Source organism: Temnothorax longispinosus, chromosome 6 (assembly GCF_030848805.1).
Source record: "Temnothorax longispinosus isolate EJ_2023e chromosome 6, Tlon_JGU_v1, whole genome shotgun sequence".
Taxonomy (NCBI): domain Eukaryota; kingdom Metazoa; phylum Arthropoda; class Insecta; order Hymenoptera; family Formicidae; genus Temnothorax; species Temnothorax longispinosus.
This window is the reverse complement of record NC_092363.1, coordinates 5,706,563-5,734,259: the sequence shown is the minus strand read 5'-3', so window position 1 is coordinate 5,734,259 and position 27,697 is coordinate 5,706,563. Positions and strand designations below refer to the sequence as shown.

General features: G+C 40.2%; 1 protein-coding gene across 7 annotated transcripts in view; it reads left to right on the top strand.

Moving 5' to 3' along the window:
• The first annotated feature begins 1,191 nt into the window (after nucleotides 1-1,191).
• Nucleotides 1,192-27,697, top strand: part of Ten-m (teneurin transmembrane protein Ten-m) — a 520,735-nt gene continuing 494,229 nt past the window's right edge. For 6 of the 7 annotated variants that reach the window (XM_071781862.1, XM_071781853.1, XM_071781856.1 and 3 more), the window contains exon 1: nucleotides 1,192-1,894. The gene's annotated coding sequence lies outside the window, so the exon portion shown is untranslated. The remainder of the gene's footprint in view (nucleotides 1,895-27,697) is intronic. The other variant, XM_071781860.1, reaches the window with a different exon arrangement.

The window sequence follows — 27,697 nt, the reverse complement described above, 5'->3', positions numbered from 1 at the left end:
ATATGCATGTCATATCAATATCACGAAGGTTTCTTTATACTCTGCCATAAACATATTAATATGTCATACAAAAATTATATCTTACAAAACATAATTCTACAAGAAACAAAAACTAGACATTTTACATAAATTGTGAATGCAATATGAGCCATTAATGGAGATTAATATACAATTATAAAAATGAGATAAGTATGGCAGCATAATAAACAAACCAGTTCCTTTATTATAACGCTACGGAATAAAATTTCAAGCGATCAAGATTAGAGATAGAGAAAGAAAGCTAACATATATGTATACATAATATATGTTCGCCTAAAAAAAATTTTATCCTAATTATGATTAAACTCGGCATGTATTCATATACAGATAATTACTGATGACTAAATTAAAATAACAAAGAATGAAATTGTTAGCTAACACGACGAGGGCAAAAACGGCGCGAGACAAGCGCAGAAATGGCGCGAGAGGAAGAGGAGCGCGATAGGCAGAGAACGAAAGGAAGATAGCCCTCAACAACCCCACCGATGGCAACTATATCTCCCAGTGGTGGATGCACCTCCACGAGCAGCAGGAGCAGCAGTAAGCAGCAGCACCACTAGCACCACCAGCAGCAGCACCAGCAGCAGCAGCGGCGGCAACCTCCCCCCGAAAGTACAGAACGTGGCGCATGCCCATCCGGGAATCGAACCCGCGGAGGCATAACGTCACCGGCGAACCAGCCGCCGGGTTCCTCAGTACGTTTGGCGAACAGTTCGCGAACGGACGTATTCCTCCTCGTGAGCTCTGGAGAACGTATTCGTACCCGAGCATAAACACGAGCGTGTTGGCATCAAAGAGAGACGTGGGTGGTCTCGGCTCGACTCGTGCCGCCGACCGGGGCACCACACGCGAATGCAACGACCCTACGATCTGCACGCGGGACGAATCACTTCTCGTCCTCGCCGTAGCCCACTTCCTCGTGCGTCGATCTTTCGGCGCGAACGCGCCACGGTAACGCGGCGAGAATATCCTCCAAGCGGCTCGTCCAGGCTGGCGCGCAGCGGCGGCCCATGCATGCACTGACCTCATCGTCGAGAGCTTGCATCGCGACACACAACACCAAGGTCGCCCGCGATCAATGAACGTGGCGCTCACCGCCACGTGACCGGACGGCAGGCAGCGCGGACGAAAAACCGGAGGCCGCACGATTCGCGTCCGTCGATCTCGCGAACGTGCCGCGACTTATATCCCGAGATACGACCTCGAGGAATCTCGTTTCAGAGCGTACAGATGAATCACTTGTCAGACAAAAATTCGGAACTATCGTAACCACCGATAAGTCTATGACGTTACTTTTTCAGACGAGCGGATTCTCGAGACATCTCCATTTCTTGGCGTTCCTGAGAGAGTCTCTTACATCTATACTTTAAAATTGAAAACCTCTTTGAAGAAGCAATTGAAACCTCTCATGACAGACAGTTTCTTCCTCCTCTTGACCACGTGACAACGACATGCTCGATCACGAGGTTAGAGCGAAAATCTCATAGTCTACCCGGAGGGTTCTCCAAACGGACGATATCCTATCCATCGATCTCGAATTTACGGACACTGATTGTGCGATACGGAAAGAGCGTTAATATCTCGTTGACTTGACTGGCGCTCTGCCGTGCGGACCCTTGATATATTTTCCGACTGTTAAAGAGTTTGTACGGGGAAAGGGGAAGACGGAAAGGGAGGACAGCTGTGACGTGCAGTGCAATCTGTGTAAAGTAGACTCCGGGGACCGCGGGAAGGCAGTTAGAACGTGACATGACGAGAGAGTTATAGAGGCCGAAGAGTACGGACGGAAAAAGCGGTGGGAGACAGACTTTGGTTAGACTTCCGAAGTGGAAATTGCTGCGTCAACGTGAGACTGGTGAGTTTTTATCCGTGATGTCTATCTAACTCTGTAGTTTGAGTATTATTATGTTACGTAAGAAATACTTTATAGAGTAAACTTATGTAAGTAAAAGAATTATTTAATGTTTGATCAGAGAAACGAGAAAAATCTCGATGAAGTAACAATGGCTCCATTGTTTATGTTCATCTTCAAATGAGCAACAAGTGTGACTTTGCATTTTTTTGTGTCAGATAATCTTTTTCTGATATCGGATTATAAATGGCTTTTTATTGAATGTGTCGCGTATTTTTACCGACAAGAAGAGAATATAAGTTTTCAATGTTTACTACTATTAATTTATGCAGCTATCGTCTACAACTACAACAAAACTTGTTTAAACAATCGTTAACACAAGCACAGTTTAAGTTTCATATAACTTTTCTCATAAGACGCCTTCCAGTTTCTCATATACTCGTAAAATAATAATGTAGATAATTATTTTACAAAGGTATTTATCTTTTACGAAAAATGACAATGATTTAACTCAATTATCTAATTTAACAAGCAATCTGTCACTCTTACGTAAATAACTAGTTAGATGACAGCTGATAATATAGCTGGTTAAACGTACAGCAAACGTTTAGCGAATATTTAGCGCTGGAGCTGTCAGTTCGAACCCGCGCTTTAAAATAGTACACGGTAGGATAAAGAAGAGTAAAGAGAAATAAGGAGAGACGCAAGAAGAACGGAGTGTGACAAAAAGGGCCTGCCGTACGAGCATGAGTGACGTTAAGCTGACGTGAGTGGAAGGGCTGGCCAAAGTCGTGGGTGGTCCGTAAACGGGAGAAAGATAGAGAAAACAGTTGACAAAGCAGAAATATAGCAGAAGGACGGAAGAATAGCAACATAGCAAAGTGTCGCGACCAGATAATAAAAAAAAGAGAGAGACAATTTGTTACTTGGCAAAACGGAGCAGCTTGCAATCTCGTTCAATTAATATACACGATGCATAATAACTCAAAGGTTAAAAATTCAAAGAGAATATTTACAGAAATGCGTTATCTTATCGAATCGTGAATATAGATGTTAATTCAATCGTGTTCAACTGTGAATTCGATTGATTTATGTGTGTGCTGATAAAGTCATCAATTGCCAAAGTTTGCGTGTAGCTTTTACAACTCTCGCGTAGAGCTTTATAACTTTTTAACAACGTGTAAATATTTTATGAAAAATATAACACCGCATTCATCTCAATTATGTCAAAAATTAATGCGGCTTAAAAAACAATATTACGTTAGATAATTTGTAAATTGATTGATTTATATCATTTAATATGACAAAATCTCTTGTGTAATATAAGAAATAAATAATAATCGTTTAAAAAAAAAAAATACATATGCATATATTAATTTCTCTGTGTTGCGGAGAATACAAATTTTATGTATATACTAATATTATAAAGAAAGATTTTTTAATTTCTAATAAAATTTATAATTTCATATTTTCTGCAAAATTCCACTTCTTAAGAGCATGACTAATCGTATTACCATAATATGATATGAATGAAGAAACTAAAATAATTTGCAACAAAATTAATTAGATCTTTTGCGGCACGAGCAATTAATTTACTTGCGGTGCGCAAACTTTTTCCCCACGTCGCATAGACGTATGTATATGTGTGTTCGCGAGAAAACTCGCCGCAGTCGCACGCGACGTTAGTTTTTTGCGTAAACTTAGTTAAGTAAGTAACCAGAAAAAGAGAGACGCACATAAATGAGCGCTACGCAGGAACAAAAACTCGACCGGTCCTCTATTGAATCCTGTAAAGCCGTCACGCAATGGCTTGTTAGGGAAACATCACGCAAATAAATTTCGACGGATACAAAAAAAGGGCTCGATCGCCACGATGATTACATGTCGCGGGCGAAGTCGGGAGGACGCGCGCGTAATTCAACGCGCCGAAAGTTAGTCATCATTAATTTTCTCGTTTCGCTTAATTAACGCCGTGTTGCGACGCTTTCATTCAAGACCCGATTGGTGCACGTTATTTCAATCAGCACCGGTGTATGAACTTGCGATTTCACCGATGAGCTATCGGAAATGTTTTGTTAACTCACAGCTACTATTTGATTAATTATCAACTTATTGAAATAAATAACAGAATGGATAAATGAGAATGCAATATCAGAGTTGCGATATTTAAAGAAAGCTTAAAAATAAAAGACAAAAATTCTAAACGTGTCACGCGAGTATAGCTTTTTATGCGGTTGCTTATCGTTGGTTGGAATGAAGCTGGAAAGTCTATAGTTTCTTTTTCAGAGCTAAAGTACTAGAAGCTTAGCAGTTTTGTTTCAACTTTCTGTATTGTATGGCTAGAAATAGCGTCATTATCATCCTTGGTGCGTTGTTACCTTTGTACCTTTTGCAATAACGTATAATGTCTATTGATATGTCGCTGCACCTGATATGTTGTTTCACGATGAAGAGGATCGGGACTGATTGTCAGAATTAATTAATTGGGTTTGCAGTGCACATTTATATCCCATGCAAAAATACAATTTAAATGGAAATTCCGTGACCCCGATTGAATTTTCAGTATAACGTAACGTTTGTTATCAAAACTACGCTTTACAACAATGCGTAGCTTGTTCACGATAACATTTCTATTCGGTGCAATGTAGATGTTTTGAGAAATATGAGTTTAATTGTTTTCCTTTAGATTTTTTATAAACACATGTCCGAGCACTATGCACGGACGAGAAAAACATGGTAGAGAGAAATGGATAATACAGTCCGAAACATTGAATGGCATTCGGTAAACTCCATCCAGTAGAAAAGAGCTTATTCTCGATTGGACAAATTGCCGCCAATCATAAATAATTGACAGACAATCGCGAGGGATTTAGATTTATCAGCTCGGCACGTCCATCACTTCGATACTGATTTGTACCAACTCTAAACCTTAATTTGGAGTGCGTTCGCCCATATTTGTGTAACCGCACGCGAGCAATACACGGGGGAAACCAATGCTGTTACGCTCTATATTCCATGCACGTCATTCTCATCAGGAATACGTTTAGTTGTAAAACGTTTCACGAGTTAATATATTAAAGGCACGCATTAATATGTTTTGTAATATTATTAATGTGCTCATTTCCAGCGAATTTGTTTGAAACGCTTCATCAAGAGTGCGTCAAATATTATAAAATATATGACGTTTCTTTGCCAACAATTGAGGCATGTTTAAAACTTTTAATAACCTGAAGGCTAATAATTATCAAATTAACAACGTTTTTCTAATTGAGAGATTTTTTGCTTTAAATAATATAACAATAGTATAGATATAGTTATTAGTTGTGTTATCCATAGATTATATCCATTAGTTACTAGACAAATAATAGAACACTTTTTCTCTTCTCGCAGAAGTATAAAATTACTTAAAATATGAGTTGATATTTATAGTACTAACTAATTACATTTATTAATGCCGATTTAAAAATACAGAATGATGTAAGAAACTAAAGAAACAAAGTATATAGGATAACGCGATTTTTGAGAGGATTAACCTTTATACCGAAAGAACGTATAAATTATTTAGCCAGTTAACGGATTTCTTTACGAAAGCCACTGACGTGCAGCTTGCGTGTAGCTCGGGAATTTGTACGGACCGCGCGTGATTCGAGGAACAGACGTCGCTGCCGTATATCGAGATGGCGAATACCAAGGGGTAGATGTACTGGCTTGCAAGGGGTAGCATGCCTCCCGCGTGATCAGATACCAAAGATTACAAACGAAATACCACTGAGCTACTTTTATTTTTGGAATTCCGTCTAAGTAGACGTAAATTTGTTCATGTATCACCATAAGTTAGATAACAAACAGATTACAAATACGCGAAACATACGGGATTTTTAAAAAAGAGACTAAAATGCTGAGAAAAAGAAAGAGAAAGAGAGAGAAAAAAAGAGAGAGAGAAAGAGAGAAATTGTGTACAAAAACAAGGGAAAAGTATGAGATGGAACATGCAAGAGATTCGATAGAGAAAGAAGGTATGGATGAACAGTACAATGCGCGGAAAGAGAAGTAAAGCCGTTCTAAAATGAGGTCGACATAATTACACCCGCTGTCGTGCTATTATAGAAGTAGACGAACGCTAGGGCAAGGGATGTCGCGACGGGGTGAGGACAAGCTTCGTATAAGAGAGTTGGTCGCCACCCATTGTCTCACGCAGAGAGACTCGGCCCGGCACTGATTAAATACTTGACACATCCTCCGCCGCTCCGAACCGGCATAACTTTGTTCGAATTGTAATTACGGGCAGGATCGGTCTTCGGTTACAAATGAGTTCCAGGCGATCCCGGAGCCCCTCCGCAAACTTCAGTCCGTTCCTTTCAGATCGGTCGCGGTCTGCCACCCCCGCGGCAGCGAGCTTTGACTTTCTATGCGAGCCCCCGTCTCGATTCTGAACTTTTTGAAACGTTTCCGGAGATTGTACGCGTGCGGTCTCCTGAATAACAGTCTGTTTTCTGTTCCCCACGTAAACTCCAATTTATTGATTAGTATTATACATCGCATTTCTCGACGTAATTATAGTATTTAATTGCAAATTTTATGGTTGATTTTAATTTGTTATTTTTTACTACCTAATTGAGTTTGATTTAGCCGACTCACAGCATGATAAAGAATAAGTTAAACTACTGTTCAAGTTAAAACTGACGTTAATGAAATAAGTCATTAGTAATGTAAAATGTTACTTTGGGTTGAAATCGATAAGCCGTATAGAAAATACGCAAAATTATATGCGACTGCCCAGCACTTTATACGTGCATAACATGGTCAGTCTCGGTCTCCCGTGGCGTAGAAGCGAGAGTACATTGTAGTTTATCGCGGGTACCGGTTTCTAACCCCCCGAGGTGTGGGGATTATGCAATTTAAAATGAGTTAATTGAAGTGCAATAAGTCGTTAAAACTCTCGAGCAAATTAATTAATATGAAAGAGAGAGAGGGAGGTAGGAGAGAAGAAGGGAAGGAGAGAAGGGAGAGCCTGTTAGAATGGGGCAGCGCGGCGAAGCGGTCGCCCTGCCTTATCCTCGCCGCCTTCCTTGGTTTCATTCTTGCGACGCTATTACCCACCGACGTCGGCCATGTCCGTGGCACGTTCTCTCTGAACTGGGAACAGGGCGTCCGCGCCGCTTGCAAAAGTAGTGGTAACGATGAGGTTGGAGGTAGAGGATGGCGCAGGTCGATGAGGAAAGCACGGTTAATGAAATAATGTACGCTCGAGGTAGCCCTCGAGTACGCGACGCGCGCGGATTTAACTTTTGCGCGAAAATACTCGCGCACCGGGAGAGAGGGAAAGAGGGAGAGAGAGAGAGAGAAAGTGAAAAAGATAGAGATGGGATCCCTGCGTTCTCTCAACTTCGAGCTAAGTCGCGGCTTTATTGCCGAGGGAAGGCCGATCGTTGAAATCAAAAGCCCTCGCAAATCGTAGCGTGCTTAATTAAGAATTCTGCGTGCTGGGGGAGCACAATATCGTCGACTTCAATAGGGGGGGGGGGGGGGGCAGACACGCCGAAGAAGCGCCTTTGCATGAAATTTTTGGTGTTTCGATGGTTCCAGGAATTATGCATTGTGTGCTTTTATCAGCATTCGATTAATTATGCATCTCCATTTATACTTGTTAATTGCGAATACTAAATTTGCATGCATCACAAAACAATTTTGGAATTGTCTCGATTTAACATTCTTTGCATTTACAAAATGTGACGTAAAAAATAAAAGAATGACAAATGCAAAAACTGACAAGTGTTGATAAATATATACATTTCACAAATCACTTATCCATAAATCGAAGTCCAGTTGCAGATACTGCTTTCACCATGTACGCAATCCTTTTTAAAAATAAATTCATTTCAGTTGAAAGGGGGTAGGCGTGCAGAAAATCGAAAAAAGCGAGTATCGTTCGGAGAAGTCTCAATATCTGGGCAAGAGGAGGAAGATCCCTGGGGAAATAAGCGGGAAAAATAAATTATATCGATATCTCTCGCACAATCCACCTATCTGTGTTTATGAAATAGTTATGAAGTTTTATTGCTCGCGGTGAGAAACGTGTTCGTTAATGCTGCATTACAAACGTCCGTTTGACACGTTTTCAGTTTAATTACTTCGACCGCCAGTAACGGACGAACTTTCCGCAGACGATATTTCCACTCCGTTTAATGGGTCATTTGGTCTGTCAATTCTCTGATTCTCTCGTGCCAAAATTTTTCATTATTTACACCCGTACAATAACGACCGTTAGTTTTTTACAAAGATAAATGTCTTTTATTCTGTACTGCACTATATATAACAAATGAGTACGTAGAAATTGTTTTAATACAATAAAGAATCCATTTTATCTCTAGATGTATAGTACTTCATATATGGCGTATTATTGGAAAAGAACGATATTTTTTCTATCTCACTACTGTATGATTCCTGTATAATTTGAAATAAATTGAAGTTCATATTGGCGAACAGTTAAATGAGTGCAAAATAATGTAATCGTATCCATAAATATCGGCGTATCGTGCGTTATATGCCTCGCTTCTATTATACCGAAGCTTATACGACAGAACACGATCTTAATATCAGGTAAGAGAATATATAAGTTTTCACGCCGCCGGAATAAACCATACTAAATTTCACAGGTTAAACTAGTTACCACCCCTCGATGTCTCGCGTTACGCAATTTCGTTCACTTGGAAACGACCTTGGTTCACTTCCTTCATTCCGCTTGCTTTTCATCCTTTCTACATGCGTTTTCAAGCGTATGTACGTGTGTATGAGTGTGTGTGAGAGCGTAATATGTGTGCGTGTATGCGTTCGCGCGCTCCCGTCACTGAAAACATTTAGCGCTGCAAACCGGTTTTAAAGGGTCTAACGAACTGCGAAGCCAGGCTAATTGAGACCGTTGCAAACGCGCCTGTATCTCCGTCGGAACCAGTTTACTGCACGACGACAGGTGTAACACGAGGATGTTTCGTCGCTTTACAAGCGCTAATTCCTTTAAGCCGGAGGTTGAGGAAATATTATGCGAGAGAAAGGGAAGCCGAGAGGGGAGAAAAAGATTGAGAGAGAAAAAAAATAGTTCATAGATCTATATTGGTGCTTCCAGAAATATCCCTCTTAATATAACGTCAGATTAATAATTTAAAGTTTTTTAAAAGAACGCTCTACAATAAATCATAAACTCGCGCTCCCTTAACTGTAAAAAATTGGACACGAAATGTTTCACGAGTAAGAGCTCAACGAGGCAATAATTTATAAATTATTATCGCATACTGAACATTCTGTTTTTATAGCCATCGAAAATTTTCAAAACATTTCTCGCGGTTACGAAACGTAGCGTAATATTATTTTCTAGAAGAGTTCCCTCTCTCGATATACGAAGCGATACGAGCGCTGGAGTAACGAAATTGGATAACGTCCATTCTCGTGCGCAACACACCAAAATCGGCAAAATTGTATTCCGGACTTTGTTACGTGCGAGCACCTTCAATTAAAAGTTCAAAGCGAACGAAACTACAGTTTTCCGACGCGACGTAACAGTGCAGTCCCAGCGTAAGTGCAACGGTAATTCATGTGCGCCGATGCAAAAATTATCGATCGCCATAATTCCAATATAAAAATTAAAAGTGAATAAAATATTTTTCTATAAAAAACGGGCGGATAATAATCAATAGAAAAAATATTTATATGTTAATAGAAAATGTTTTTTCAAATATTGCCAATATACGTATAGCATAAAAAGATTTAATAAGAAAACCAGGAACACGCGTACATATTCATCTTTTTGTGTCTTCAGCTAAGTTTTATCTACACATTAAACATCTTCTCTTACAACTTGAGGCGAACCTGTTCGTTATATATTCTCGGCTGCGCCACGCGTCTACCGGTCGCGCAATCAGCTTATTACGTTATCAGCACACTGCATTCTCCGATATCGGAACCAATAACAAACGCGCTATTAGTAATCGTTCAAGAATAAACCTATTAATGGACCCCGCAGGATGCGTGCGGATCTTCGTTCCAGTCAAACGCGGCTCGGCGCAATGCAACGTAATCTTCTCCTGTCGCGCCCGATCGTATAATACCGTGTAACGAGGATGCAATGCCCCCTGAAATCCCTGCCACGCAGGACGACTATGCGGAGAGACCGTTGGATCCGTCGGGATGACGAAACGTATCTATGCGCAGCCGTGTGTTTGTGTGTGTAAGTGTGTGTTGTGTGTGTGAATATTTGTGTGTGCGTGTGCGCGCGCGTGAATGCGTGCATGTGTATGTGTGTGGAAACGACGACACGCACAGCAACCGTGTGACACGGAGGCCGCTCAGTCAGGCGCAAACCGGTGGGGACTATAGCTGAATTAGCATGGCTATCTGGATAATATATTGGACTGTATCGTTGGACACGACCAGCCAGAGCCACGTGATATACTGACACCCTCGCCCCTCCCCCCGTCCCTTGGTTTTATTGGCAGTACGTACCCCCCTGCGCCGGTACCAGCCCTTGACGCCCGGTTTATCCACTTTCGCCGTTAATCCGCACCGGTGCTGGCGCAGGAACGGTAAAAAATATATATTCCCTCTCCATTACCCCTTTGTCGCACCCTTGCATCCCTCTCCCACATCCCTCCCGTTTCTCATTCAGCACCGACTAGCCCCCGCACCGCGGTTGATAACTCCTCCCTTGCTTGGATCTTAATTAATTTTATCTGCGCATCAACATTGATCACCCACCCTTTCTTGATCCCGGAAAATACTTTATAAATACGCATTCGCGAAAGTGAATGTATTAACGGTAGATTTAATGATCATCAATTTTTCGTTAGACGTAGAGCCATATGTCTTTTATAATTTTCATTTATAAAATACGTTTACAAATAAGAGCGATTTATCAGTAGTATTCAGTGGTAAGATTGGTATTGTGGGATGGAGAGTGGAACAGGTGATTATTAATCGTGCATCAAGCACAGTTGGTAATCCATATATCGAGCACACGCGGGGGTCCATGACTTGCCCGCGTCTTCAACAACGAAACTCTCGTTCAAAAATCTTCTGCGTGGATGGTAGTTTATGACGGCCGACATCACCCCGTTGAAGGACGCGTATTGTAGCTAATCGTATTCTGCCTCGTAACCACCCATAATGGATTTCGGGGCCGTCTCGGTTAAATTAATAAATACTCCCGATCTTATGTACGTCAGTGTGATTTATGACGTTTTATCGAAGCGAAGAGTCGTGGAGTCCCGCGGGATAGCTCGGCAAGATATTTGATTGGCTTGTTTGAACAAGACATCGTGCTCGATCGAGAAACCGCAGGTGAGTTGGCAGATTAATAATACGATATAGATGGAAATTTAATTGAATGACGAAACTGCCGAACGTCGTTCGATCCTCGCATGTCGATACGTTGGAAACTAGTTAGCATTCGTCGCTCATTAAAATCGTACTGGTTTCATAACAATGAAAATGACATGAAGAAAAGAGAAGAATAAACGTACGTGTTGATTCTAATGCATTCTATTTGATTATAAAGTTACAACAGCGCGCGCGGTATTATAAGATAAAGATCTATAAATATATCGTTTGTTATATCGCATATAGTAACAACAAATCATTAAGTCATGGAAATGTGCGTGTGTATATGCGGCAAAGAAAAATTATATTTAAAATATTTACTCTATATTCTATAACATAATTAAATAAGGCAATTCTAGTAAATAAACCGAGATAGGAATCGTGTTTACAGATAAATTGACCCGTGATCGCAATTACATTCGATGGAATACTATCGACACGTTTTTCGTTATTGCATTAAACTGACGTTTACATTTCTGGTGTGCTGGAATGGTTAACTATCGAGAACGGGCGTTATCTCAAACCGCGCGATGTGGAATGCATTAATTAAACTCGTATTTTTAATCTCGGGTTAGCGAGCTATCTATTGAAGCGAGCTCAGTGAGGATTTTTGTAGAAGAGAGTAAAATTTCTATCGCGAAAAATCGCGGATATATATTACCGTGTGCCCGCGTTTGTAAATGCACGAAAATTTTGATAGAATCCTGGAGAAAGAGTCTCGCTTTCGAATGTTCGTATTCGTATACAATATACATCAATAGAAAATATTGTGGTAAACTGTTTCGACGATCTGCCGGTTCACTATCTAAAAATAAAGTTCATGCGGCAGCGTGAAATTGACGCCGTGAAACTTTATCGGTGTTCCCCAATCGCCCATATTCTCGCGATTGAGTGAAGCTCAATCTGCGATGAAAAAGTATCGTAACGGTGAATGAATAAGAGTGAAGGATGAGTCGGATTAAGGTTAAAAGCGTGTTCGCAAACGGTAATTGGACGTAAGAGCAACTATTTCTCTCTCCTAGCGACAAAAAGAATTAGCGGAGTAAGTTGAAGTCGCTGAAAAGAAGTTTCTGAACGAGTTTCTAATGTAAAATCCGATTCACTCTTTAGCACGATTTACCCTTTAACGCGCGATAAATTACAGTTATATTAATAAAGTTATATTGTTCTAATCAAATTAACAATAACTAAATTAACAATATGATAACAGTATACGTTTCGAGGGATGTACGTTAGATTAACTAATATAATGCAAATAATATAATATCATTGTGTAATAATATAGAGGCATAAAATTTCTATACAGTTCGGGTATCCGCGGTATAATTACCAGTGAATTGATAAACATAACACGGCGAATGCGATTCGCGCATTTCGCGTTTAAAACGCGCGAGGTTAGGACAATTAACGTGGTCCTTTAAATTTATTACGGGCCCTTTTATTACGACCGCGGAAATAAGCCGCGCGCGATACGCAGCGGCAAAATTAGTTGTATCGCGTTGCTGTGATCTCACCGCTCGCGGTGGCGTATCGATCGTGGTTAGTAATTAACGAGCGGCGCGCGCGAGAAAAATCGAAAGCGATCAAGCCTCGCTGCGCGTTGCTAACTAATTACCCGCCGAGGATCGTGATTGCGTCGCTTTGTCAATCTCCGTGAGCTAGCCTCGCCCGCTCGATTTGCATTCCGACATTCGTTCTGCAGAAACCGCATAGTGTCTATATTTTTAACCGTGTACCGACCAAATCGGGCTGTTTTATTGTCCGACCGTCTCTATCAAGATATCGAGCTGCACAGTCAGTATTTATATATTACAGAGTCCTCCACAACGTACAGATATTTATATTAACGAAGTAGAGATAAAAATACATTTCAAAATAAACAACAGAAATTATATATCGATTATTTGACATGCACATGCTTTCTTATATCTTTCGTATCTGATTTAATCAACACGATAGATTTATTTCGTAGATTTACGTGAAATTGGAACGTCTTATCGGGATAGCGTTTCTTTTCAGTCTCATACGGCAGAGAAGTTTTACGATTCAAAGTTCCTCCGTTGTTCGTTAAAATCGAACGAATTCGAACCGGCAAGGCGAGTGGGGACGAAAAAGCCACTTTTGAAAAACGCAGTCATATTATTTTATCCGTAGACTCGCATGGCTCAAGGGTGTTAAAACTTTACGAGCTATTCGAAAGGCGGGGAAAATTCTCCCCTTTTCCGTGAGATTTCCTTCCGTTCCGTCAATCGACCTAAAAATTCCCGCGCTCGCAAAAAGCATATTACTTTCAATCTAGCTTTGATCTTATCGAATCTTATATTGCTTTTTAATTTTTGAGTGCAAGGAAAAAAACGTACCACATGTGAGTATATATCACGAATTACATTCCACAATGTAAGAAAATAAATCAATACATCTTTAAATTGAAACATTCCCTTCGTTAAAAAGTAAGATTGCGTGCATCACGTGTTACTGGGCATAATAACTTAGAATCTTGTTATTCAATTATATATCGCGTTATTATCAGCGCATAATGAGGTTACACTAAAACCATTATTCTGTCTCTACACTAGAAAGAGCTAGTAAAATTGCTCTTTCACAATAAATGGGCGTAAAATTTGTGCAATTTGTAACAGAAATGTATACATTTATATATTATATTATATTCCTGTTATAAATCGTCTTATTTTTACACTTTGGTTTTTTACAATGTACTTGTTTACTTTTTCCGTCACATTTTTGCAATACTTTGTATGGTGTTATGTTATTAATTATACATTTAATAATCCGTATTATATTATTTTCTTTCCATTATTCTTCTTATTATCAGGTTAAATATTTTACTACAAATACCTCTACCTACTAATCACTTGGCGCGATTATCTCAAGCACGCGCGTTTAAGATTTAATATTCCTTATTCATGTAATTATATCCGTATAAATATATAACATTAATAAAAATAATTAAAAATACAGATTTACCGAAATAATATAAACATATAAGTTTCAGTAATGACTCTTATGTAATATGACCAAAATAAACAAGCACAACTAAAAATTTTCTCTGCACTTGGGTGTGGTGTGTGTGATCTTTACGCTCGTTCTATGATTAAAGTGTTTAGATTTCACCTGCGCTTTGACAATGATCGGCAAAGGCCACCGACGAGATATCAAGTTCAAGTGCTCACACGTTGGTGAATCCGTGTACATGCATCTTGAGGCTACGCGAATAGGGAAGGAGACGATCAATCCCGTCGATAGAGGGAACTCGGGAGAAACTCATTGAGAAGCACTTCGACGATAGCACGTCGGCGAAGAACAAGCGCGGTGTGCGGGCCCGGTTCTTCCATTTATCGAGCGAACGCGAAGCTGAAGTTCGAAGCCGCGACGGAAGGAACGAACGCGAGCGACATGGCGCAAGAAAGCGTTGACAACGAAAGCCAATATGGTGGTTAATGAGAGGGTCGCGTCAACTTTCAGCGTTCCGCAACGGCCGTGAGAGAGAAAGGGCGAGAGAAAAGCGGCTAAAGGATCGAAAGGGACGCCGATAGAGATGGTGCCGACATAGAAAAAGGGACGGGACTGAAGTGCGCTGTGGGGGTGAGATTGTAAAGAGTGTTTACTTAACCCCTGCCCCGCCTCGAGGTGAGTGCAGCTGTCTATAAAGACCGCGGATCTCTCTATAACGGGGAAGAAGAAAAGCTAAGCGAACGTTAGACAGAGATGCGAAGAGAAAAAGACGTGGAGAGAAAGAAGAAAGGAAATGTTGGGTCTGCTGAACGAATACAAGCGGTTTTTACGCGCGGCCTGTTTATACGACAATACTTTTAGCACACTGACTCCGCGACTCCGCACCACAACCAAGTCCAAATAACGTTTTTATCAACCGCATGCTCTCCTTCGCATTATATATCTATTAGATAAATTATATCTTTCATGCACCTTCCAAAAAATATGATCTTAAAATAATAATTATCATAAATTTGAGAATTGAGCGATCAATGATTCGCTGAGATAGATTATATTCTGTTTGAAATTTTAACTTGCGACGTTAGAAGTGATAATTTCTAATCGAATATGTTTTCCATTTTATGAACTAGATTGTCAAATGTATGTATATTTCGAGGTATATTTAGAACTGACAAGTATTATATTTGGTCTATATACAGTCTACAAATATAAACGTTATAATGCGAGATATTAAAACTATCTCTCACACGTGTTAAATAAGTTAATTTAGATTTATACGTGAATTCTTGTTCTTTTAAGTCAGTATCTGACAAGAATGTATGCACAAAACGCGTTTTTTTTTGGCAAACAAAACAACCTAGAAGTTTCTCGCGCCTGCCAATGTCACATTGTATACTTTTTACGTCATGTTCTATCGCATTCTCTGCTGATGCGTTTGCTTAGATGCATTTTATTAAAACCAGTTACTACATTTTCCAAATTGAAGTAAAATTGTTTCATTGATTTTCGCAAACTCTTTCATTTAATTACAATAACTCGTTCATATATAAATACATTCAACTAAATTATGACAAAATTTTTAGTATTTTATAGCGATTTTGATCTTTTTCAATAATAATATAATAAATAATATCAGAAATTTATTCTCGTGTGGAATATAGCATATAAAATTTCTGTGAATAACAATTTGGATATCAAAATGCACGTGAATACATGTAAACGCATTGAAATGATTATCCACGACCCCCCTTTCAAGTGCTTTTCTTGAAGCAATAAAAGCAATGGTACACTCTGGTCTCTTTGCAAAATCCTGCCAACATAATGGAGTGTCCTCTCAGTTATACTGTTTGAGATGAGCCGTGGTCTGAACGTGACATTTGCATTTGTACAAGCAAAAGCGGCAGCAACAGTTTGCGATGGAAGCAAACATATATTTTTCCCAAGGGTGACTTGTTACACGCGCCTTTTCATTTGTTTTTCTCGACATCCAAATCCATAGTTCTATTTATGTTTCAAATTTAAATTTAGTATTATAATATTCTTTGAAGATCAAAATTATAATTATTAATAACATCAGTTGAAAGGCATGCTTGATATGCCTAATATACTTATCAAGTGTACACTTATATGTGTATTTATGGAAAGATAATATCTCGTTATTACGTCATGCTATTCGCAGTCTACAATTTTTTGGCGATTGGTACAGTTTTATGCCTTCGATACAATTATCTAAATATGTTAACCGTTACTCTCCCTCTCTCTCTCTCTCTCTCTCTCTCTCTCTCTCTCTCTCTCTCTTTCTCTCTCTCTCTAACAAGCAAAAAACTACACAATATCAAAATAATGAACTGTCAAGCGACAATCATCACGTGCATTTAGCGGACAAAGGCTCGTTATACAATGTCACCCGTCGACAAAATCGAACGTACCGGTTGACTCGCCGTCGCGCGTGTGTTAGCAAAACGTTAAATGCTGGACAAACATAATTTGTCCCCGCCACTCACAGACGTTTATTTGCCGACGCCTGGTCTACCGACTGATTTCGGAAGTGTGAAAGACCGGGCCTTCAGTCGCACCACTAAAGTGCCGCTGAAGTGCCCGCCATGTTTTGCCCTCGCAAAGCCAAGGCAAGCTTTTCCGGGAGACCGCGTGCAACACGAAAGAGAACGAAGTACCACACGGGAAGACTAATGAGGAGTAATGAAACACGACTAAACTGAAAAGAGCAGCGAGGGCTGTTGGGCGCGGCAGACACGGAAAATGAAAGTATGCGAAGAGAGTATGTGACGACCGGTTACTTTAGCGAACGCATCGCTGCCATCCGAGGCCGTGACGTTGACGATGATTGACCGAGTAAAGTGATTTCATCGTCACATCACTGATACTGTGAATGAATGTTATGTTTTGCGGAAAATGTTATATAAATGATTTTTTAATAATTAACCCTTCGTAGTCACACTTCTCTAGAATATCATTCTAATCATACTGGGTCATATTGACCCAGTCTCGATTTTGAATGGTTGCCATTTTAATGGTATCGGTCCGATCGGGTTCAAATAATTCTGGAACATTCTAGAATATAAAACAACTGCGGTTTTGTGAAAAATGAAATGGCAACATGTTGAAAAAAAATCGTGAACGAATACATGATTTACGGTCTCTACCTAATAAGCGCAGGTCAAATTGACCCAGTGTGACTACGAAGGGTTAAAAATATCTACCGCGATTAATTTTATAGATATCACGTATGCGACGATAAATTCGACGATTAACGAATAAACTCCGAATTCATCTAAAGGTTTCAAACCAAAACCATTGCGAAAATTTGATCTTCCTTCGCACGCTTCTCATTTTTCATTGTCGAAATACGGCACCAAGATTTCATTAATATTTCACCCTCCAAGAACGCGCGGAGCAAAGTGTATTTTTCCGTCGAAATCGAGCTTGTAAACGTGCAGTCGAGTATCGAATATTTCAGCTTGGGGAAACGCGCGATATACAAGCCGGCGTACGGGAAGGATGGGTGGTACGAAAGGGTGGTCTGTGACATCGAAGCCGGCTTGTCGAGTTTGGCTCGATGTTTGCCGAATACAGTCAAAGTGCATGTGAATTACCGCATTAACCTGGACTCGGCTTGTGTGCCAGCCGTGGTGTGCAGCGCGCGTAATTAAAACATTCTTGTCACCGGACGGATCGTCAGCGCAAACAGGAGTGCCCATCATTTCGATTTGAATTCATTTGGCGGTTGAATTAATTAGCGTCGCCGGTTTTCGTTTCACCGACGTGTCGGACGTGAGAATTCCAAGCGCAACGAGTAGCACCTCTATCTGAAATATTGATGCGCGCAATACCGGCTCCCCCAAAAACACACACAGAGGGAATTTCGAAACGAAAAACTTTTATCGCATGAACTGCAGGCAGCTGACACGCGGCAATCTTTTCGTTAATATATTGAAAGCAATTTTGCATTCTCTAACGGTGATAAAAAGCTCAAAATTACTTTGAAATTACTTTAACGCTGAAATTACTTTAATTGATTTAAAGAGTCGTCCTCGTGATTTCTATGTATGTGGATTATGCAGATTTACATTTTTTTAAATTAAAAAAAAATCAATTTGTCGGGCTGCTTTTACTATTTTATTGCTATTTTCTAAGCTAATATGAATAATCGAATATGAAGTAATTTTTTACTACGATTAACATTGTTATACATTATTATACATTTTGATATTAATTTAACTAATATTTATTTGAAAAAATATGCGTATTCCGGAAATTATTATACTTATTACTAGATGGTTTCTTCGCTCGTAACTACCTACATGTCGAGTTAAGAAGCTATTCGACGCAGTCGGACTCGATTCTGAACTTGGTAATACGCGAACATTCTCGAGGACCAATAAATAGCGAGGAAACGACCATCGGGCGAAGAGGTTTCGCATAAATAATGTGACTCTGACAGTAGAGTATTCCGACAGCATAGAGATTTTAGAGCGTGCTCTAACCATGACGAGTGCCATGTTTTATGGAATGTTCAACCGCATTTAAAGCTCGACGCGACAAGTCCGGCACGAGGGTACTTAAAATTCGGCGAGTAGCTCAACCACAGATCTCATACATTGTCTGGGGCTGTTTTTTTTCCACTCTCATATTTACCAATGATACTTGACATTTTTTTCACTCCCTCCTTTCCCAGCAATTGATAATTCACACGTCTATTAGTCTGATTTTAATATTCTGCGTATAATCCTCATAATATTCAAAAAAAATTCGATCTAAAATAAAGGATAATTTGACACTCACCAAACGATGCGCAGCAGCGGAGTTATAACAGGAACGTTGATCTGTAAAATAAAAACATATTCATACATTATAGCAACGCCCAAAATAGTTAATATCTCAAAAAATAACAATAATGAAATTAAAAGCTAATTACATACTCCGATATGAAAATTTAAAAATTTATAAAAAGTAAATTGCAAAAATTAGTCCGCTTCTGAACAACAATTAAATATCTAAAGTATTTTAAAACAAAAATCGAAACAACTCGTGTATAATTTCAGCGAGTTCCATTTCCGACGATTCGTTTATTCGTGCATAAGAATCAATTGTTGCATTCGGTATCCAAGTATGAATTCATCGAAATTATATCTTGTTTTCCAATAATAAAAAAATATCTTACGTTACGCAGCAAAGCGATATCCGGATTACAGCACACGGCCACAATTAATTACACGTATAATGAACAACGGACAAATAATAACAGGTAAGTAGAAAAATCGCTCACCTCGGGGTTGCTCCGCCGTTGCCCGATGCCTCTCCGGGCCGCCTCTCCTCCTCCCCCGCTCCGCCGTGTCGTTGCTCCAGGCACACGGATTCACACTCGCGGAAGGAAAGGTTACGATCGCTCGCGCATCGAAAGATACCTACAACGAGATCGCCCGACACTACTTTACGCGGCACTCCCGCGACGAGACAACGCGAAGGAACTGTCAGATCGCCCTAACCAGTTACGATCCGCCAAACGCCCATGGCTATCTCGCGAATTACCGCGATAAACGAATGCACGCCAATTCACACGATACACGACACCACTGTTACCAGCCGCGGAGAGCTACACTCGTTCGAGACACTCGTGCACCTTCGCGCACCTTCGCGTACGGTACCTTCGCGCACTTTCCGCGCTTCGGGTAACACGAATACGCGGCACGCGCTTGGTCATGAAACCAAGTCACTGCTTCTTACGAGATTATTCTGTCTCGCCTTAACCTGACACGAATGCGAGTTACGGTGGGACAGATATCCGCGGAATGCGATGCCTGAGAAACACGGTCGTCGTCTATTTGCCGATAAATCGCGCGACAGATTTTGGTTGAACGACTGCTCGCGCGAGGTGCACGGAGTCTCGACGAGCTTCCACACAAGCGACGAATTCCTGCCGATCGTTCTCTGCGGTCGATAGACATCGTGATTCATTGCGATTGTGCTTATTAATTAAGCGTACCTCTCAACCATCGATCTACAACGTGCGCGATTCACCCGACTCACCCCCCACAGCCAACAGACGCAGAGTGACTCGCCGCTCGCCGCCCGCCGCCCCACCCCGCCGGCGACACCTTAGTGCCGTGCCGCGCGACGCTACGCGAGTCAAATTAACGGTTGTTCCTTGCTGACGGAAAGTGGCGTCTAAAAATTGTACGGATTATAGGATTTTCGAACGCACAAATCCTCGAGGCACACATAACGTATTATTCATAATCGATTGACATATCACGGCTGTTCGTTGCTCCCGTTACTTGATTCGCGTATTACTCCGCGCTCCGATTCGGTAATTATAACGTTCAGACCAGTTCAGACCGGCGCGACGGAAAGTTTGAAATTTGCGACGTGAGTGTATCCAAGCTTCTTTGGCTGCGTTCGGTAACGTCACCCGGGTACACGGGTATACTCCCTTCTCCTCTTCTAACTCGCTGAGATGGAAAGAGAAGAGAGTATACTCGTGTGCACTCGGGTGACGTTTCCGAACGCAGACTTTAAAAATGCAATTGCGTAAGTAAAATTACGGTGAATCCGTAAGTATTTTAAAAGAGAAAAAAATAATTCATAAACAAATATCTTTTCGTTATTTCGGACGCGTAAAATTACGTTAAGAGGGTACTATTTCACTTGTCGGACGACTTCAAGCCCGTTGATTGGTTACAGGACAGAAGTTCTCAAGTCTCTAGAAATTAGCCAATCAATACGCTTGAAAATTTTGTCGTACGACACATGAAACAGCAGCCTTAAAACAGTATAAGTGTTTTAAAAGAGGAAAATAATAATTTACATACGAATACATATCTGTTCGCTATTTCGGATGAATCGCGCAAAATACTTGTTTCGATAAATAAAGTAGTAAATCTAATCTCAATATACATCTACGAGTCGTCAATCGTGGAAGTTAATCGTATTTGTCCGCCGCGAGAACCCGACATTTATGATATAGATTCTTGGTCAAAATCTAACGTAATAATATTAGATCTTGCGATTAAATAACTCGCATTCTACGGATGTTCATCTAATTTTATTTCGTATTTTCTCGTATTATCGATCGTTTGTATCAACATGGCGTGATCGTCTCGAAACATGTAACTGTTATTTGAAGATGCGCCAAAATACCCCTATGAACGAGTGCAGCGTGAAGTTGCTCAAATACCGTCCGCCTGCCGCCATTAGAGATTCATTCGCTGCGCCACTTTGCGTCGCGTAACGGGACACGTCGGACGGATCGTAATTTATTAGTGCTAAAATCGTGGTTCCTTCGCGATATTCTTTCTAATACAGAGCATTCTTTCGTAGCTATAAGTAATAAAGTACGCACCACGCACTATTAACGTCGAGAGTGCCATGCTTAACTGTCGCACGGACAACGTATTCCGGTAATCAGTGACATAACTGCGCGTCTAACCCTTTTCTTTACGAGTGACTAGTAATTATGTGGAAACAACAACTGTGGAACTAGAGAGGAGGAGGAGGTCAGGGTGGCATCGGGCGGCCAGCGGAGCGACGTGGGGGTAAGTAATTTATTATTCATTTATTTGTCACTTGCATAATTAATTGTTTATTCCTGTGACGGTCGTGCGGCACCATTCCGTGCACTATTTCGCAATATTATTTAATGCAATGCATAGAAAATAATTTGGATTATATTAAGACACTGAAAGTGTTTAATAAAATACTTATGTTTAATATTTATATTCTCTACATATGAATATCTACTTTGATAAATAGTCGCTGTCTCAATGAAGCTACAAATCTTTAATCGAGAAAGTTATTTAATCGCCAAATCTAATATTCCTAATTAATCACTATATATAATGTATTCTAAGATATATTATATATATCTGTCACAGGGGTTTTGTGTAATTTGTTTATTTTTTTGCAAAATTCCCAGAGTATCCACAAAAAACCGGGATATTGTACTGAATAAAAATTATTAATATAAATATAAATATAAATTTATGTAATTATATTTATATTTATAAACATAATTTATAAATCATTTATAAATATAAATTAAGTAAGAATTTCAATTCACAATTTCACTGACAGAACCAGGATTTTGCAAAATCATTAGTAAGATTGCGTAATTTTTATTCATTCCACAATTCCAGTTTTTTGTGGATTTTCTAGGAATTTTGCAGAAAAACGAATTACATGAAATCCCTGCGACATATATATATTTTCATTTTATTTAATTTTTCATACATATATATTTTTTTTCAAGCTTGTGTTTTAAGTTACTCCTCGTCAGAGGGGAATACAGGATATTCACTTATTTTACTTTTTCACTCAATAAAGCCGACTGGCTTTGTATTTGTAATGTAATTAGAAGCGTGGTAGAATCGGCGTGCTCAATGAAAAGCGGATTGAGAGAACTGTTTCTTCTGACTTTTGCCGCTTTCCGTTTCCCTCCCACATTCCGGCCATCCCTCTCCTATCGCTTTTTCTCATCTACCATTGAATCGCGGTTCTTATCTTTGAGAAGTACGAAAAGCCTCGGCACTTCCTTGATTCGCGAAACAAAGGCCGCTAGATTGAAATTCGTTTATTGCAGCCCGGCTGCTTCTATCGAGTTCGACGTTATTCTTTCTATTACAACGATAAGACCGGTGAAGTCCATTCACGACTTCCGCCCACCGTTTCTTTCATTCGAGTTTTCTTTCCCCGAGTTACCTCTTTTTTTTTAAACTTTAGCTAATTAGAATTGATGCTATTAAATTATACCACTGCTTATCAAAAACGTTCCAATACCTATTTCAATACCAAATAGCATCAAATGTAATCTCGTTTTTTCCTCAAGGCTGTTATATTCATCGCGGGTTCCTATAAACTATTGTAACAGCTAGTTTGTCAAACAGTCTGTGAATCATTCAAAGTATAAAATTTCTTTTGTGTACAATTCAGTCAATATCTTCGATGAATAATTTCAGAATAAAATTCGATCGTTCGGCTTTGCATAACTATTCAAAAAGGGTGATATAACAAGTGGCGTAATAATAGAGGACCTTTCGACTTTTTCTTCTACTGTCGAAATGTTCTCTCGAGAAAAGATGAACGATCAAGCGAATTCTTCGGAGTATGTCCGCGCAGAAAAAGGAGATGTACGAGAAAAGAGAGAAAACAGCTGCGTCAGTTAAACGACACTGACGTCTCTTGCTCGGTTGAAATTCTCGGATGCCATTTAGTTAAAAAAAAAGAGATAGAGAGATAGAGATAGAGATAGAGATAGAGATAGATAGCTATATAGATAGAGAGAGAAAGAATAAATAACGTCAATTCCGGTCGCCGCAAAGATTCGAAACGCAGTGGACGATGACGTTTGTTTATGCAAATTCTTACTGCAGAGGCTCCCCCGAGCCTTACATTCTTCCGCGCCTTTCATTTTTCTGTTTATCTCAGCTATCTCTCCGATTGACGTCACGCACGGACATCCCCCTAAGACGAACAGACTTGACAGTCGTTTACCATCTTACCTCATTGAAATATTTTATATTTGACGAAGGAAAAATTGATCGTCTTACGGTTTACCGTTTTGGTATACATACGCTGTTAAATTTGACCCGCAATGTCGTCGCTGTCGTCGATTCGATCGTAAAAGAAGTCTCAGGCCGATGATTTACGACATATGCCTCGCCGTTTTGCTTTCCGGATAAAAATCGTGAGAAAAATGCACTCTAATTTTTATTCGGACCGACAGACAGGCGGCGGCTCGCATTATCTACGTAATTAGTGTCATACATAAATGAGCGAACGACGCGTTACAAAGGCGACAATGATCGTGTTGGATTATATGTGTCTTTATAAATTGGGCGGAAATGATTAATTATTGTCGCATACGGTACTTTCAACATTTATCTATGTTCCTCCATTCATCACTCGCGCGAATGTAAAATGTTCTAGTATATTGGATATTTGATTGCCATCGGAAATTACGGTCGATGACTATTATCGGTGATAATGACTCGTCTTTATCGTTTCGGCGAGCTGAATTTAATTTTACAAACTCTTGCTTGGAGCCCTACGTCTCCTTGATTGTCATCGTGGGAACCGAGTTGAACGGCCGTTAGCGCAGTGAAAATTAATATTTGCCCAACCTAAAAGTTTCAAGAAGACTTAACGAAAGTGTCAAGTATGCTTATTAACTCGTTCGCGCGCAAGAAGATTATGTGTGTGTGTGTGTGTGTGTGTGTGTGTGTGTATATATATTTCATAAAAAAGAAAATTGCACGCGTTTGCGAATCGTCTTTACGGACTGAAACAAAAGTGAAAGGGACATCTCTCGTGTCTCCGCTCGTATTTCTTCGTCTTCGGCGAGGAAGGATTTTCCCGGCCAAGACGTGGGCTATTTGCTGAGAACGTTGGACACGGCCGATCCGCACAGACGGCTACCATAAAGAAGGATGTCATCGCGAATCCAGAAGCGTCGGTTGTTTCCCGTAGCCACACATACACACACGCACACACATGTGTCGGGAAAAGCGTAGCCGGGATAACGCATCGCTGTAAACTTTGCACAGGAGCGGCTTTGTTTCGAGCCATTTCGTAGCGCAAAGCGTATCCGGATATATTCGATGGCGTGTTTTAACGTTGAATCGGATTGGACGTATCACCGCGAGATTACTTGTTGCCTTCATTTTACGTAGGTCGTGTTTGAGATACATCATTTAAAAAGGTTGCGAACCGTTAATGTTACAACTCTATTGAAGTGTAATATTAGCCACTTCGTAATTTTACTAAACTTTTCAAAAAATAATTATTACTTCCATATTATGTTACTACATTACATTATTTTATATTTACACTTTTAGTATTATTTAAAACAAAACATAAATTTGCATTTTATCTTGAATTCATAATTTGTTTCAATCTTTTATTTCGAATCTTATTCTATCGTATGATGCGCGCAATATTAGAGAGAATCTCGAATCCGGAAATCACCGCGGAATTCAATATGCGCGCAACCAAAGGGGCGAGAAGAACGTCTTCCAAGCACGGACGAATACACGAGATCCTGTACGAAAACATTACGTCAAATTTGAATAAACTAGCTGTTGCGCGAGCAACCGCGTCGCTGTAAGAACCGGTGGAGCCTGTGGCTGGTTGCAAAAGCGAACAGGAGATGATGGGGAAAAAGGGCGGCGCGGCGCGCGACGGCGCGGCGGCGCCGCGGTATAGTTGCTTTATCCGTTGCGGTGCGCGGAGCGTCGACTTTTATGAAATACTGCCTGGCGAAAGTTCACCGTAGGACCACCGAGCCGCTGACACCTGCAATCTGCGTTCTCGGCTGCATTCGAGATGCATGCGCCAACACGCCCGTCGGCGGTATATCCGTATTTTACGATTACTCTCGCGCGGGCTGTCTGTGGCTCCGCGGGACTTGCCCGCACGGCGGAAAGCGTTGTGACGCATCGCTTTTTCCGGTACGTGCTGTTGTCTTAGGTATGAATTGTGAAAACAAACGGGATCTACGAACGGCCTACGAACGAAATCCAGGATATTGCGCATATTAAGAAAGAGGGCGAAATTCGAAGCTTCGCGAAGACAAAAATTTTCTCTTTGCTATTAATTAGGGTTTTCTAAGCTTTAAACTATTTTATTTAGCATTAGTATTTAAGTTTGGGTTACTTAAATAAAGAAACTTAAATAAACTTATATTTTTTATCATCAGTTATTATCAATTATAAAGAATAATTTTTACTTCTACTGGAAACGGTAACAGTACTCGATGCAGTATGTAAGAAATGTAAGGATTAATTCAAGCTCTCTTGATGTTTGATGAGGATCCATGTTTTATTGTGCGTAATTACGGCATATGCGATGTTTCGAGATTTAATTATCTCCAAGTTCTCTCCTCATCATCCCCCATGTTTGCCGAGACAAATATCAACCGTCGCGCTTCCTTCGCAGCAATCCTGCCAATAGTAAAGCCAAGTTGGAAACGTCGATAAATCAGGTTAGTGCTAGCGGAGAGAGCATTATTTACGTTCGATCCGGCGGCGAGTTTAGAAGTTTTAATAGCTCAGTGACATTTGTTTCCGGACTGGGACGAACGCGGCGTATAACGCATATTGGGAATCTCTGCGCTCTGCCGTCTTGCCACCTTATCCATAGAAAAGTTTCACAATCGAAGTTTTCTGAGTTGTTTATGACGTCAGTAGCCCGCTGCAATAGCCTATCCTCCGAGAGAGTTACGACATATACTTTTATATTATCACTACTTCAGCGATCCATCCACTTACAACATATGCGCCCGTTTCTATATTTCTAGCAAAATCAAGTTATATCATGATGCAAACTCGAAAACGAAAGCACATGAGCTTGTTGATTATTTTTACAAAATGCGAAGTACAAGATTCATCGCACTTTTCTGCAATCGCGTGTTCTTTGATGCGTCTTGGTTTTTCTATAAATATTACAAAAAATCTGGTAATTTAAAAGCATTTTTAACATTGAAAGAATGAGAATTTAAAATAACTGATTTAATTTTATTCTTCTGTCACACAATCGCAACTATAGCGCTTATTTAATTAGAAATTTAACTTTTTGACTGATTGCCAGGACAATTGTAACAAATTGTCGCAATTATTTTTAATTTGCGATAATGGCTCTTCAAGACCTTTTTACATTTATGAAAAATTGTGAATTATAAACGTCGATATTTGATGATTTACTTGAGAAAAATGTTCACGTACGCATATGGTTTAATAAGTTCGCTTATCGATTCTCATCAGGTATGTCCTGCTACCTGCCTGACTTACACGAAACTATTTTGTAGTACAAAAGCGCGGCTCGCATGCCCTTCGCGTTATTAATTATTCATCTCGCGCCACGAGAACGGCGACGTAATGAGCGCTCGTGTTTGCGTCTCTCTTCTCTCGACCCTCTCTCTCTCCCTCTCTCTCTCCCTCTCTCTCTCTCTCTCTCTCTTTCTCTCTCTCTTTCTCTCTCTCTCTCTCTCTCTTTCTCTTGTTCGGTCTTCCACTCACATGGCGCTTCTTCATCCATTCTTGCCTCGCGCGCGGCTTTTGCTCGAAAGTCAAGAAAGATTATTAATAGCTCGCTCCCGCGTGAATTATCGTGTGCTCTACGAGATATCGTCGCGAGCACGTGCGATATTCAGCGAGTTGACTCCGCGTTGCACTGCAGCATTAGCGCCTGGTACAGCACGGGAAAATATCTGACCCAGTAGAAATTGGGTTGCTCCTCGAGATGCTTCGTTGCATTAATATGAGATCAGATGCCTTGCATTCAGTGGCCTGCCTTCCATGTTATCTCACAAGTTCATCGAACTCTTGCTATGTGCGCTACCCGAGAATTTAAACTTTATTTAGTTTTTTTTACGAAAAGTAAAGAGAGCAAATAAATTTTAATAATCGCGAAGATTTTTTTATAACCGGTCGTGATATATTTTTAACTAAGAGA